Below are 15,123 nucleotides of genomic sequence, written 5' to 3'. Positions count from 1 at the left end.
ATTATTTTTATTATCAATAATTGCACATTTGTTATGTCAAAACCATTTTACTCTGAAATCAATATTAGTAACTTTAAAGGGGAAGTCCGGTCAACAAGGAAAAATCAGGGGATCATTAGCTATTCCCAAAACTAATCCGTTTGTGGTTATTTAATGAATTTAGCGTTAATCAATAAGAAAAAAAATTGTCGTCTGGATCACTGTGTATGGGGGCGGTCATTACTGCCTGTATTTGGGCAGTAATGACCGCCTGACATCACATCTTGTGACGTGGATAAGCCGAGAGCCGACGGCAGTTCACCGCGCATTAGCAGCTGTAGGAACTGTTGGACACAGCTGTGATCAACAACAATTATTTTGGATTTCCAGAGGACTTCACCATTGAAATTCGCGAGAGCAACAATGCTCACGTGCATGGCAGTTGGATGTAAAAAACATTAGTTATTTCACCTTTCCGCTTCATGATCCACCACGGGCTGTTTTGTTGGATTGCCAACTTGCCATCGTGTTTCTGGCCAGGGAGAAAATGTGTCGTTTGTAGCCAACATTTGGAAGAAGAATGTCTTCAAGATGACATGAGAGCGAGGAGTTTTTGGTAGATTTTTCTTTTTTTTGTGATGTAGAATTTGCCGTAACATTTGTTTACCCGATCAGAGCGGTGGAGGGATACGACGAACTTGGAAAGAGTGCTCACTGCTGTGAAGCCCACTTGGTCCTAGTAAAGTGACAACAGTGTCAACTATAGTCCAAGCCATCCAGTCATTGACAGACAATCCAGTAGCAGTCTCAATGGTGTCCGAGTTGAAAAAACTCATCAAGATCTATCTGATCGTCCCTGTCACAACAGCTACGTCCACACTGAGAAGAATCAAGACCTATCTCTGTTCAACAATGCGGCAGGACAGGCTTAAAAATTGTTTGATTCTGTATGCCCAGAAAGACTTGACAGATGAACTTGATTTGAAAAAAGTAGCCATAGACTTTGCCAGCAAGAATGACCGTCGCCTCAGGTTTTTTGGCAAATTTGACTTACCAGGTCGTCTCCTTAAGAATGTTGATATTGCTGTTTGCTGTAGTTCAGTATTAACCATTTTGCAGACCATTTATCTGTACTCCAATTTTTATGTCACAAAACATTAAAGGTTTCCTCAATGCTTCTGATAATTTTGCCTTTCTGGTCATTTTTACATTTTATGCACAACCTTAAGTTTAATGACCTGTGGCTGCCTATGCCTCTTGGGGTAGTTCTTTGTTTGGTAAATACCTCCTAAATGTGCCTCGAAAAAATAACTCTTAAGCCTACAATGCTGATATAGATGTAAATGTACTGATTGCTTCTTTAATCAGTTAAACATGTTAAATAGGGGGGCATTTCACTTTTCCTTGCCTATGGACCCAAAATATTTTTTGGTTTGCTCCGCTCGCCATTTGGCTATAATACCTTATCTATCTTATTTCCCCCCCCCCACATTTCAAAACCTTCCTACGCCCCTGACAGGTTAACAAATTCTCCTGCAACTGTGGCATCTTAAGTCCACTCCATCAGGGCCTGCAATGAATTTGCTAAGTTCTTTACTGAGAATATCCATAAGATTAGAGGGGCACTCTGAACACCCATATAAAGGTCAGTACCAAAGTCGTCTCCAACTAGAATTTCTCTTCACAAAATGTGCCAATTCAGCGGGAAACATCCGTCCATCCATCCATTTTCTGACCCGCTTAATCCCTCATGGGGTCGCGGCGGTTGCTGGTGACACTCCAGTCAAGAGGCGGGGTACACCCTAGACAGGTCAGCGGGAAACAACAAACAAAAAAAGCTTAGAAGAAATCGTTCACCAGCTAAGTTCTTCCGCCTCCTGCCTCAATTTTCTAACCACAGTTTTTTAAAGAAGATTTTGCCTGTCATAATGTCTGATTTGATCCAGATAATAAACACGTCCCTTTTGTTAGGTGTATTCCTCCAGGCCTTAATTATCAAACCTCTGTTAAAAAGAACAATGTTGTTCCTTTAAATCAAGGTTAAAAACTTATTTCTTTAGAGTTGCCTTTGAATGCCAATGTTAAATTTAAACTACTATTCTACTGCTATGTTTTCTTTTCTTGTGCTCTGTTCACGTACAGCACTTGAAAAGACAGCAATCAGTTTACTGTGCAATTGGATGAATGTACCAGACCGACATTCCCAGAGAAGTCAAAACGTGCGCATAAAAGCCCCAAATTAAATTTAGGTAATTTTATATTCATTTGTTTGGGTTTAGAATAGTTTTAATTTTCTTATCTGTTTACCACTCTGTATGAGTTAACCAACTGGCGCGTGTTGTCAGGAACCGATCCCCTTTATCCAAGTCTTGATTGTCTCCTGACGAGTTGCACCTGTCAGCCTGCAGCTCCCATCACACTCTGCATGAAGGGGAGAAACAGACATACCCCACCCACTGCTTCTGCAGACACAACACAGATATTTTTGATTGGGTATATTACTCACCTGTTTTTGATTTAATGGTCATGAATCCTTTACCTGGTAAAGTGTGACAAACATTGAATTGTCTGAGTGGGATCTGTGGCAATACGTCTGGCCCTTTTCTGTACAATTGTAGCATAAACCATGTCTAGATCTTGCAGACAGCATCCCACAATCCCTTCTGCTGACCTCACAACCCATGATAAATCCTTTTTCTCCTGTGCCGTGCAGCTTCATACCACAGTGTTACGGTGATGCACAGGATCATTTCTGCTGTGGCTCTATATGACTCTATTTTTGAGCTGGTGATTAGAAAGTCAACTCTGATTCAGTTTGCTATGAAAGAAGAGTCATTGTTGGGCCTCCTTTACCAGGTGGGAGGTGTTCACAGTCCAGGACAAGTCAGAGGAGATGTGAATGTCCAGGGAATTTATGCTGTCCACATACTCAACAACCTGCCCATGTATGCAGCCCATGTATGCAGAGAGGAGAATGTTTCGTCTTCCTGGACCTCTTGTGATCCACTATGACCTCCTTTGTCTTGTTTTATTTTAGGATGAGGTTATTCCTGGAGCAACTCTTTATCAGATTGTTGACCTTCCCTCTGTAGTGGGTCTCATGGTTGTTAGATATGGGACCCACCACAGTGGTATCATCCGCAAACCTCAGAACTATCTTTATGGTGTGGATAACAGCGCAGTCGTGTGTGAAGAGGTAAAACTATGTCGGCATTTACAAATTACCTTTGTAGATATTTGCTTGAAAAGTTTTGAGCAAATCTGTTTTACAGTACTGCTTCAGTCCAGAGGTATGAATTTGATCTAAAGATCTTTTACCAAAGCTGAAATCTGGACTTTGACTGGGTCGCTGAATCTCCCTTTTATTTTTTTATTCATTTTGTGATCACATTGCTCTGCTAAGAGCCAGTTTGGACCAAGCTTCAGTTGTACAGATAGGAGTTTACTGTCAGCCCAATAACGTCAAGTCACTCCAGTGCAATAGGATCAAAATAAGCCCAAATCATCAACATTTCCACTGCTGTGCTACCATTTGGTATAAAGTATTTGAGATCATATGTTGTGCTTAATTTTCTCTTGAGATGGAGCTATGCATTTACATTATGGCCAAATGTCTCTACATTGGTCTTATCAATCCAAAGAACATTGCTCCACATAGCTTACGGTTCATTTCCTTCATAACCTAACCGCTGCTGGCATGTTCCTCCTAGAATCTTTAACCCTTCCAAATATTAATATTTCTTCAATCTTTTCTGATTAAACTGTCATTAACTTTCCTCTTTACAGGAACATGCCGACTGAGGCCTGCAGATTTTAAGGTGGAACTGGTGAGATTTTTTTTAATTTTTCTCTGAGCCTTTCATAGTCTGACTTTGAGGTGAATTGCAGTTAGTGTATGTCAGATATCTCATCTTCTATTTTTCATATCAAGTAAAAATAAAAACTTAAATAAATATACATGTCTTCCCAACACTTTTCATTCTGACAATCTACCTAAAGTCTAGAAATTCGTGGTTGATGATCCCACAGACTTAACTCATTCCGTTGTCTTTATAGTTATGTTTAGAAGTGTACTCTGGGTGGGTCCTTTCCTCTAAGCTCCCTAACTCGTCCAGTCATACCTTCCTATGAGTCACTACCTTGTCAGATTATTTTGTTGTTTTGCAAGTTTTCTAATTGATCGGCATGCTGCTTGTTCCTATTTTCAGTGTTGTGTCTCCTTTTTACATATCTGCGTGTTTTAAATATGTTTACCACACTTTTACGACTTTTACCTTTCCTTCAGTTGGGTCCATCGCCACACAGATAAAATATTTAGGGTTATTTAAGGAAATGGTTCATGTTAATACACTGATGAGAGCTACATTACATGTAACATACACTTTAGCGACTTGTCCCAAATCTGACATTATTTTGCTAATACATAACTTAATATATAACCTCTTTTGCAAGTTTACCCCGGGGCACTTTCATATATGATCCTGAAATTAAAGTAATGTCGGATTTCATCTTATTTGCTTTCATGTTAATAGACACAGTTTTTGACCAGACAAAACACAAAAATTACATCCATTTTCTGATTTGCTTATCCCTCATGGGGTCGCGAGGGGTGCTGGTGCCTTTCTCCAGCATTCTATGGGTGACAGGCAGGGTACACCCTGGACAGGTCGCCAGTCAAACACAGAGACAGAGAGGACAAACAACCATTCACGTACACACCTAAGGACAATTTAGAGACCAATTAACCTAACAGTCATGTTTCTGGACTGTGGGAGGAAGCCGGAGTACCCAGAGAGAACCTATGCATGCACAGGGAGAACATGCAAACTCCATGCTTGGACTCAAACCCAGAACCTTCTTGATGCACGGCAACAGCGCTACCAACTGATCCACTGTGCAGCCCATGACAAGATCAATGATAAGTTAATTACATTGACATGTTCAAATTAATTCTTATGGAAACATGTATTTGTAGATGAAACTGAGTCCTATCTAGCAAAGAGCACAAGGAAGAGCTGAAACATAACTGGGCAGCAAGCCATTATTGAATTACTATTTATAAGAATCTGAAGAGAAAATGAGTGTAATTTTCGAATCAAGACAATACTAACAAACACATATACAAGGAAAGTATCAATTGGTTACAGAGAAAGAAAGTAAAACTGCTTGTATGATCCAGTCAGTCAACTAATTTCTATCCAACTGAAAATTTACGAAAAAGAACTGAAGAAATTGAGGAATGAAATACAAGTTGAAAAATAAAAAGCATGTAGTCAAGCTAACCACAAGAGTCTGAAATAAAGTAGAAAAATCTGAGTTAAAATATAGAGGTATTTAAGGGAGTCACTGTATGTTAAAACACAGATGAGAGCTACAATACATATGCTGTACACCAGAGGTCAACAAGAGCCCACAGGCACAATCCCGTGGCTCACATGAGCCTGTTTTAAAAAAGGAACAATCCACCAGTGAGCTACATCTAAAATCTTATTTTATTATGCTACGCTTTCTGTTTATCCACATTTGTATTTATATTATTTTAAAAACAACAAGATCTATAACAAAGCATGACAAATATGTTTAATTTACATGACATTAGGATGAACTGTGACTCTTCTATTTCAAAGGTCAGTAGTTATAGCCCTTCGTATGACACAACACCAATAAAGTAGCTCTTAGTTTCAAAAAGGTTTGTGACCCTCTGCTATACAGTGTTGACTATGGGCCCAAATCTGACATTTTTGCCAATATGTAACCTAAGTTAGGGTGTAACCATAAGAAAATCTTTTTCAAGTGTATCCTGAGGAACTTTCATATATGATCCTAAATTAAAGTAATGTCAGAATTCATCTCACTTGCGTTTATGTTAATAGGCACACAGTTTTGGACCAGAAAAGACAAGGAAATTACAAGATCAATGACAAGTTAATCACATTGACATGTTCAAATTAATTCTTATGGAAACATGTTTCTGTAGATAAACTCAGTCCCATCTAGCAAAGAGCACATGGAAAAGCCGAAACATAATTAGGCAGTGAGCCATTGTTGAGGTTCCTGGAACTGGTGCTCTGACCAGTTCTGCTGCATTACCTGCATTACAAATCCTATTACTTGCTGAAGGAGAGACGATGGTAGTAAATTATTTTGTAAGAAACTAAAGAGAAAATGGATGTAGATTTTCAAGCAAGACAATTGTCACAAACACACATACAAGAATAATATCAAATACTTCCAGAGAAAGAAAGTAGCACTGCTGTTCAAGAAATCATGGAAGGAGGAGCAGTGAGGGAGCTGCTCAAAGTGTCTGGAAATGACCTCGGAGGACAAACTGTAGACAAGAAATTTAAAGAGTTTCTCAGAGAAATATTCTCTGATGGTGTCTGGGATGAATATGAAAGAAAATTTCCTAGTGAGGTTCAGAAAATGATATATGCATTCACACTTTATAAAAAACAATATGATGATGCAGAGATTGATTGTTCATATAACCTCGGAAAGGTTGCTCAGGAAAAGAAAACAATGGAGGAATACTTTAAATGAAGGATCTATCATTTCTAAGCAGAAACTGAGAGATTTGTTCGCTTAGAATCTAAAGGGCAACACTGAGAGTCTCTTTGAAATCTTCATCAAAGGTTTAAGTATTAATTGTATTTTATTGGTGGGAGGCTACGCTGAAAGCCAGATTCTACAGAGACACATCACCAGTGTTCCCTCTAAGCTACGCATGTGCGCAATGACGCACGGTATCTGGCTTCAGCGAGCACAACAAATATATGCTGCACAGAAAATAAAATCCAAGCTGTAAACAAAATAATAACAAACCAAGTTATTTTTTTTTAACCATTTTGCAACTCTGATAAGACGGTGTTCCACGGTCCCGCTCTGTGAGCGCCAGGTGCTGATCGGAGCATGCGACTGATTGATGGGTGGGGCAGTGGTATTATTTGGCTCACGATAGTTTGCGTCTCTCATCCAATAGGGTTCACCCTCTCCCCACTCTCACGTTGAATGGTTATCCAATGTCGCACTGCTTCACAATGGATCAAGCCAATCTACATAAAAACTCATAATGGAGGAGGGCCAATCAAGCTAAAGCTCTGTTTGAAGCCGGGGGAATTAAACTTAACAAACAAAAACAAATCAAAACAGGATATATTCATTTAATAAATGACCATTGCTCATTGAAAGTTTGGAAAATTATACAAGAAAGTTGTCAATAGTCTGGCCCCATCACAGAACAGCGTTTCTTTTCATGATTGTCTTTGCCGACCGAAAAAGCAATTTTACTGTAAGTATCAATTCATACTGTTTCTTGTATCCTTCAGTTGAGACAAACGTAGTTTTAGCATTTACATCAGAAAAAAATAATATATTATGAATCAAATAAAATAGTGGTATAATGATGTCCCTTTCTGAAACATGCTATATTGAAAAACGGCCCGAAAAAACTGACCGGCCATGTTTTTCATAACATGGACAAAAAGTGTGACTAGTTTAGAATCGCTGAGACTGTACACAGCCAATCTAGAGGGCAAATTTACTATCCCCCTGATGAAAGCCAGACTAAAGAACAGTGGCTGGAAGAAAAAAGTGTAACCCTTTGAATAATTTTTAAAACAATGCTTTTACATTTTATTGTATATAGTTAATGCTATTCCAGACCTAACAATCTTTTAATTTATTATACAAAGGGTTATTTCTTTATTTTGTAATGGTACTACAGGGGTCCGTTATTCGTACGTTGCTTAAAACATCCAAGATCAAATGAGACATTCAAGATGATTTCATCCAGCTAATCCTGATCTGGCTAATTGGGTTCTCCGAACACACCTGTTGTTTACGATTAGTATCACCGGATTGAGTTATCTGAGACAACTGCGCGTTCATGCGTTTGTTTAAAAGGGGAAATGTATCTTTAGTAGAAACAATGATCAGCAGTGCTGCTATTGGCTGTTCAGCATGGCCAAAGAACGCCCACAGTTTTTTTTCCCAGCAGAACAAGAGCTTTTATTGGAAGGTTATGCCGAATTTGAGTCAATTAAAACGACAGGGAACACCTCAAAGTCTGCTAAAACCAGGACAGAGGGCTGGCAATAAGTAGCAGACAAATTAAATTGTAAATACTGTCCATGGTAGATGTTTCTATCACTTTCTACAGTATGTAATTTGGCATTTTAATAATTTCATAAGTACTATGTTCTTTTAGAGCCTCCATGGGAGCCACTAGAACATGGGGAAAAAAGTGAAGTACAAGAATATTCTACAAAATGATAGCCTTTAATTATTATACTGTATTTTAAAAAGCAACTTCTTCCTCTTTTTTAAAAGCCACTGTTAAATTATGTGTTTGTCTGTTTTTAACAGCTACCAATAAGAAGGCTGAAAAAAATCGTGTTCTTTTTACTTTTACATGTTTAACCCTTTTTCTTTTCTTTTTTTTTTCACAAAATGACTCAAGGTGCCCTCTGTTCCCTATATTAACGGCATCTTCAACAAAAGAAAAAGTATTTTGTCCTGAAAAAATAAAAATAATAAAAAATTAAGAGGAGAAATTGAACTCCACAAAGTGAAAAAGAGAAAAATTGCACTAGAGATCGAGTTGCTTCAAAAGGACCTTCAGAGTAAATTCTAATACACCATTTTACACATAGTAGTATTGCTGATTTTACATAACTATCTCTTACTGCAGGCAAAAGATGACTTGCTGACTTTTCTTTATAAATAATTGTTTAAATAAAACGACAGGAACAAAGCATTATTTGTTTCGTCTTTTATTGAACATAAAAAAATGGTGTTCCACAATTCTGTCCCTTCCTCTGCCACTAGGTGGTCCAAGTGCGCTGGCTAGACACAGACTTCCCTATCTCCTCCGCTACGATCTAATCCTGTTTACATGAAATAAGCCTACTCGGGAGCAGGCTCAACTTTGCGCACATGTTGCTATGACAGCAAGTCCGGGATGAGTTTCGAAGAACCAAACGATCCAAGATCATGCCAAATCGTCAACAATGAAATCCAGCTAACTGAGTTAGCGACTTACGAAGAACGGACCCCAGGTCTTTATTGTTATTGTCATTGTGTACAGAGTTCAAACTGTTTACAGTCATAAACCTAAAACAAACCATAAAATACAAAGATTCAAGATATCAGCAAACAAACAATTTTTTCCTCTTTCTTCCCCCACCTACGCAGACTATGGTTCCCCAGCTCTGGTCTTATTTGGCTCACGATAGTTGGTGTCTCTCATCCAATAGAGTTCACCCTCTCCCCACTCTCACGTTGAATGGTTATCCAATGTCGCACTGCTTCACAATGGATCAAGCCAATCTACATACAAACTCATAATGGAGGAGGGCCAATCAAGCTAAAGCTCTGTTTGAAGCCGGGGGAATTAAACTTAACAAACAAAAACAAATCAAAACAGGATATATTCATTTAATAAATGATCATTGCTCATTGAAAGTTTGGAAAATTATACAAGAAAGTTGTCAATAGTCTGGCCCCATCACAGAACAGCGTTTCTTTTAATGATTGTCTTTGCCGACCGAAAAAGCAATTTTACTGTAAGTATCAATTCATACTGTTTCTTGTATCCTTCAGTTGAGACAAACGTAGTTTTAGCATTTACATCAGAAAAAAATAATATATTATGAATCAAATAAAATAGTGGTATAATGATGTCCCTTTCTGAAACATGCTATATTGAAAAACGGCCCGAAAAAACTGACCGGCCATGTTTTTCATAACATGGACAAAAAGTGTGACTAGTTTAGAATCGCTGAGACTGTACACAGCCAATCTAGAGGGCAAATTTACTATCCCCCTGATGAAAGCCAGACTAAAGAACAGTGGCTCCTTTCTTCCCCCACCTACGCAGACTATTGTTCCCCAGCTCCTGTCTAACAGCAGAACAGCCTTCCACAATAGCTCAGGTCTGCCCCTCCAGCTTTTTAAAACTCAACATCAGTCATATAGGGTTCTCTGGGTAAGCTCTTGATGTATTTAAACCAACTTTCCACCAGCAGCAACATTTAAAAATTAAACTTATTCAATTTCTAAGACTGGATTTATTTCAGCTAATAAAAATGATTGAAGATGTTTTTTTATCAAAATGAATGCATTTAGCAGTTCAACTGTAATTTTTATTGTACTAAGAAAGCTAAAATTTTAATATCTTACCATTGAATTTACAAAGTATTACTGTAATTTGCTAGGGAAAATTTAGTTATCATTTAGTGCCAAATTGCATGGAGTTTGTTTGCATTTTACTCAATAATTTTACGATAAACTGTTTCAAAAATAGGAACATGACATGTTTTGTTGCTCTGGCTTTTCTTGATTCCTTTCCGAAGAAACCCTGATGTGTCTGGGGAGAATGTCCCACTTGTCCATCGATGGGGGGTGATGTTCCCAGTCAGGCTGAAGAGGAGGATTGTTCAAAGCCATCAGGCAGCCCAACCAGAAACATTCAGATCTCAAATACTCCAGACCATCATCAGGCTGCTGTGGAGTTGAAAATCATTAATAGCACAACGTCAAACAAAACAGTTAGTCTAAGTAAACATTACATTAACCTGTGTGTGTTATTTTAAAATAATAAAGCGCACACCTTTGAACCAGGATTGTATTTTTGATTGTAGATAGCCATCTGAAGGTTCTGGATATTTAACTGTATGAATTGTTTAATCTGTAACAAAAGAGTTGCATTCAGATACTCACCACAGAAACATCTTCAGCGTTTCAGTATTTCAGAAAAATTACCTTTTGGGATGGTTCAACACTGCTGTAATTATCTATTTTAAAAAACTGATCTGCCTGTTCCTTCTTTTTCTCCATTTCAGCTCTTGCATATTCAAACATTTTCTATAATGAGATAACATGGAGAGGAACAAAGAGAGAAAACATCTATTTATAATATCTACAGGAAGTTTTTGGCAAGTCCACAAAGTGATTTGATCTCCTTAGAATATTATAAGAATAATACCTTAATACATTTTTTCACAGTGTCTGCAGCATATGTTGACTTCAAGCTATCTTTGATTTGTGGCCAGTCACTCCTTAGGTCGTCATACATCTCTTGTATTCTACTTTTAGTAACTGGGCTGTTGAGGCTCAGAGCCTTTCCTGTTTTGATGGATGGAGCAACTTCCTCTGCCACCCTACAATACAGCATTGTCAAGATCACTTGTAAATCATTCTTTTCACTCATTGCAAGTTTTTGTTTTCTTAATTGGTATTCATTGGTTGTAAATATTGAGATCAATGTTTTTTGACAAAAGAGCACATTACCTGTCTTTGAATGATTTAAGTTCGTCATCCTTTGATTTAAGTTCGTCATCCTTTGATTTAAGTTCGTCATCCTTTTCTTTAAGAGCAAAGCTGTTAAATAATAGATGACACATAAAACCAGCATTCAACCAGTCATTATTGACAACATGTAAAATATACATGCAAATTGTATTCATGTAACAGGAAATTCAGTTTTTCTCACTATGAATTCTTTTGTTATCTTACCTGCACAGGATTTGACCTTTACACACAAATACTGACATTCAGTCACTTTTACCATTTATTGTCTGTCACATCTCCTTTTTCAACCGTTGTTTTATGTGTCATTGTATAAGTTACACCCGGAAAGTGTTTAAGAGCCACAAAGTTTCACATAACGGTGAACACTCTGATGCGACACTTGGGTGGTAGGTATGCTGATGCTAACCTGCATCTGACTTAGTAGTCAGCTTCCATGTGGACCATAGACAGCAAGTCTATCAGAAGGGGCTGACTCCCAGCTACAGAAACAACATAACAATGTAATACACTTCTCTCAGTTAAGTTGTTCAAAGAAGGCATCCAAAGTAGTCAAAGTGCCTTTTTAATAACATGGTGCGACATCGTCTGAATGAGACGGTAATTCAGCTACTCATCAGCAGCTGCAGAAAGACCAAAGAGTCTGAACGGGTTTATAACCTTTATCTCAAAATTAAGTTTTAGGATGATTATATGTTCTAACAAGTATTCTGAACATACAGTAGATTAAACAATATAAAAAGTTTACCTCATGGTTTGAAGCTCTGCTGTCAACTCTTTTACTCTGTTTAAGAAAAGCAAAATTATCTGAATACATGAATTTTGCTTTCAAAATCATCTTAAAAGTAGTTCACTAAATTTAATTTAGAAAAATGTGTCCATACAAATTTGTACCATTGTGGTTCTGCATTGAAAAACAAACAAACTAAAATTTAAGAGTTCAACACAAGACTGTAGGAGAATTGCAAAGTACAAATTTAATTAGATGTACTCGTTAATATAACAAGGTGAAGAGTTACTAATCTAGAACAGAAGAATAGATTTCTGCAAGTCTTTGCAAAGAAAGGAAGTGGGACAGTAAAAACTGCACAATGTATCCTTTGCTTTGTCAAACACTGAGTCCCGTTTCTGAAACACTTCAACCAAAGCTGTTTTGTGCCATCTGTAAATGTTTTATTTTTCAGCTCCTTTGTTTTTGTAATAAACAAGTTTCTCTGTGTTTCACAGCAAAATGACAAGATCAATATGAGCACAAATCATGAGGAAAAAAAACAAATCTGTTTTACTGGTTGCATGTTTTGTAAAAATGTATCTGGCTACATTATTGTAACTTTAAAACTGTACAACCTTGAATATTCTTTTATCTGGTCCAGCAGCGAATAAATTACTTTGGATAGTTTACTCCCAGTACATTTATGAAGCTGTTTTTAAAAAGGTTTATTTTAAAATATTTTAGGTAGGGAATTAGGTTCCAAGAACTCATATAGGGCTGAATTTAAAACAAGCAATTTTAGTGAATATTATCTGCTGGTGTCTCTGTGTTATTTTGACTTTAATGAAGATTTTTTCGACCAGGGGTTACACTTGGGTGGAATGTTTCAGAAAATGTTTTCTTATGTTTCTACAAACAATAAATAATGCCTTGTTTAGTCTTAGAAAATATTAATTTGATCTTTCATATCTTAAACGTAAATTACCTTTGAGTTAAGTTTGTGATACTTGCATGCTTTTCTTCGCAAATACCTCTGTGGGGTAAAAGAAAACACAGCATGAAAAGATCCTTAGACTGTTTTTCTAAGAGACCTAACACACACACACACACATTTTTAATAGGTTAGGGTGGAATGGGGGTATAACGTGTAATAAATCTCAAAATGACCAGTCACAGTTTTAGGACGATTATATATAGATATATATAATAATATATATATATACTATATAGATTATATATATATATATATATATAAGAATCTACTCTATCTATCTATTATCTCTCTATCTCCTATATCTATATCTAGATATATATCTATCTATAGATCTCTCTATATCTATATATCTCTATCTATCTCTCTATATCTTCTCTCTCTCTCTATCTCTCTCTATCTCTCTCTATCTTCATCTCTCTCTATCTCTCTATCTCTCTCTCTCTATCTCTCTCTCTCTATCTCTCTCCTATATCTATCTTCTATATCTTTATCTCTATCCACACCCCACACCAACCCACACGTGTATTTGTGTGTATACATCTATATACACACACAAGTGACTTGAAAAATGGTATCTGGACCCTTTACCGTTCGTCTTCATGATGCCCAGGTCTTCCAGTCTCGCTGTTAAACAAGACCACAAGAAAGTTAGCCTGATTCATTTCCATCAAATGAGCCTGCTAGTTAAATATCCTACTTTCTATTGTTTCTATTTGTTAAGATATTTTTTTTGTCCGAGACTGGTGGGATCTTTTTTAATTCCATAAAAAGGATATAATGTTTCCTCATTAAAAGTTGAAAAATTCATGATTATTTGCTATAATCAGTGGCACATGAGTCCATTGGCAAAAACGTTTACTTCTGAATTCCGCTTTTCTTTTATTTGACATTTTAAATTTTAATTCCTTGTTTTAATAATATAGATAATAGTGACAACATACACACAAAGAATGTTAAAATCAGACATATTTACCTTTTACTATCAGAATGCTTTCGGTAAGAGGCTTCAATATCTGAAATTCTTAAAGAAAAAACAGAAAAAAAAATACTTCAGGGTGAAAGACATGGTGCAAAAAAAAAAAAAAAAAAAATCAATAAATCCCATATTCTGCACAATTAATTAAATGGTTGACTTTTTTTTTTTTTTTTTTTTTTTTTTTTTTTTTTTTTTTTTTTTTTACATGTAATTGAAAATCCTAGGTTACTGAATTAAATAAAAAGAATACCGTTTGTCGAGTAACTTTAGTTTTTTTCTGCTCTCTTCCAGTTTAGCTCTGTATGAAAAAAAGAATCAGGCTGTTAAAATATTTAAAAAAAAAAAAAAAAAAAAAAAAAAAAAAAAAAAAAAAAAGGACAAACTGAAGATTCACAGGAACTGACAAGAAAAGACAGTGCCCTAGATCAAAAACTTTGATTCTTTTTTGTACACTGAACAACATCTACCATGTGCTAGCTTAGGACAAAGTAAAAAAAAAAAAAAAATGGATGCTTTGATGGACTTTTATCAAAGTACTTACAACCACCACAATACTGTCATTGTCACGAACGAGAGACGGATGGACCCAGTATTCAGCCAGACAAGAAAAGTGCAAACAAAAAGGCTTTAATAAAGCTCAAAACGTTCAGTCAGGGAATATGCAGGCTCGGTGGTCAAATAACAGTTCCAAGTCGGTACACAGGCGGGCAGGAAAAAACAGGCAAGGACAACAGGATCAGGCTCAGGCTCAGGCTGGCACAGAAGTCAAAAACGCAAATTGGGTCAGGTCAACAGGCAAACAAACCGACAGAACAGGGAATGCTGGACTAGACTCACCAAAAGACAATGATTTGGCAGAGTGCAGGAGACAGAGGCAGATATAAGTAGAGGAGTGAGCAGGTGAACAGAGTGAAACTAATTACCAGAATGGGTGGAGCTGATCAAGGGGGGGACAAAATGGCTGGAAGTAAACAGAAGCTGATTGGATAGTGACTGGTGAAGGGGAGTGACAGGAAGACAAAAGAATGCTGGCAGGTGAAGTGAATAAAGGCTGGTGACAGAAGTGATCAGAGCAGGCCAGAAGAAACTGATAATATAAAACAAAGTACAAAATCAAACCACATTAAAACTCAAACTATTCCATTAACCAAAACT

The sequence above is a fragment of the Fundulus heteroclitus genome, chromosome 7, assembly GCF_011125445.2.
Source record: "Fundulus heteroclitus isolate FHET01 chromosome 7, MU-UCD_Fhet_4.1, whole genome shotgun sequence".
Taxonomy (NCBI): domain Eukaryota; kingdom Metazoa; phylum Chordata; class Actinopteri; order Cyprinodontiformes; family Fundulidae; genus Fundulus; species Fundulus heteroclitus.
The sequence above is the reverse complement of the archived record's forward strand: the minus strand, read 5'-3'. Positions refer to the sequence as shown.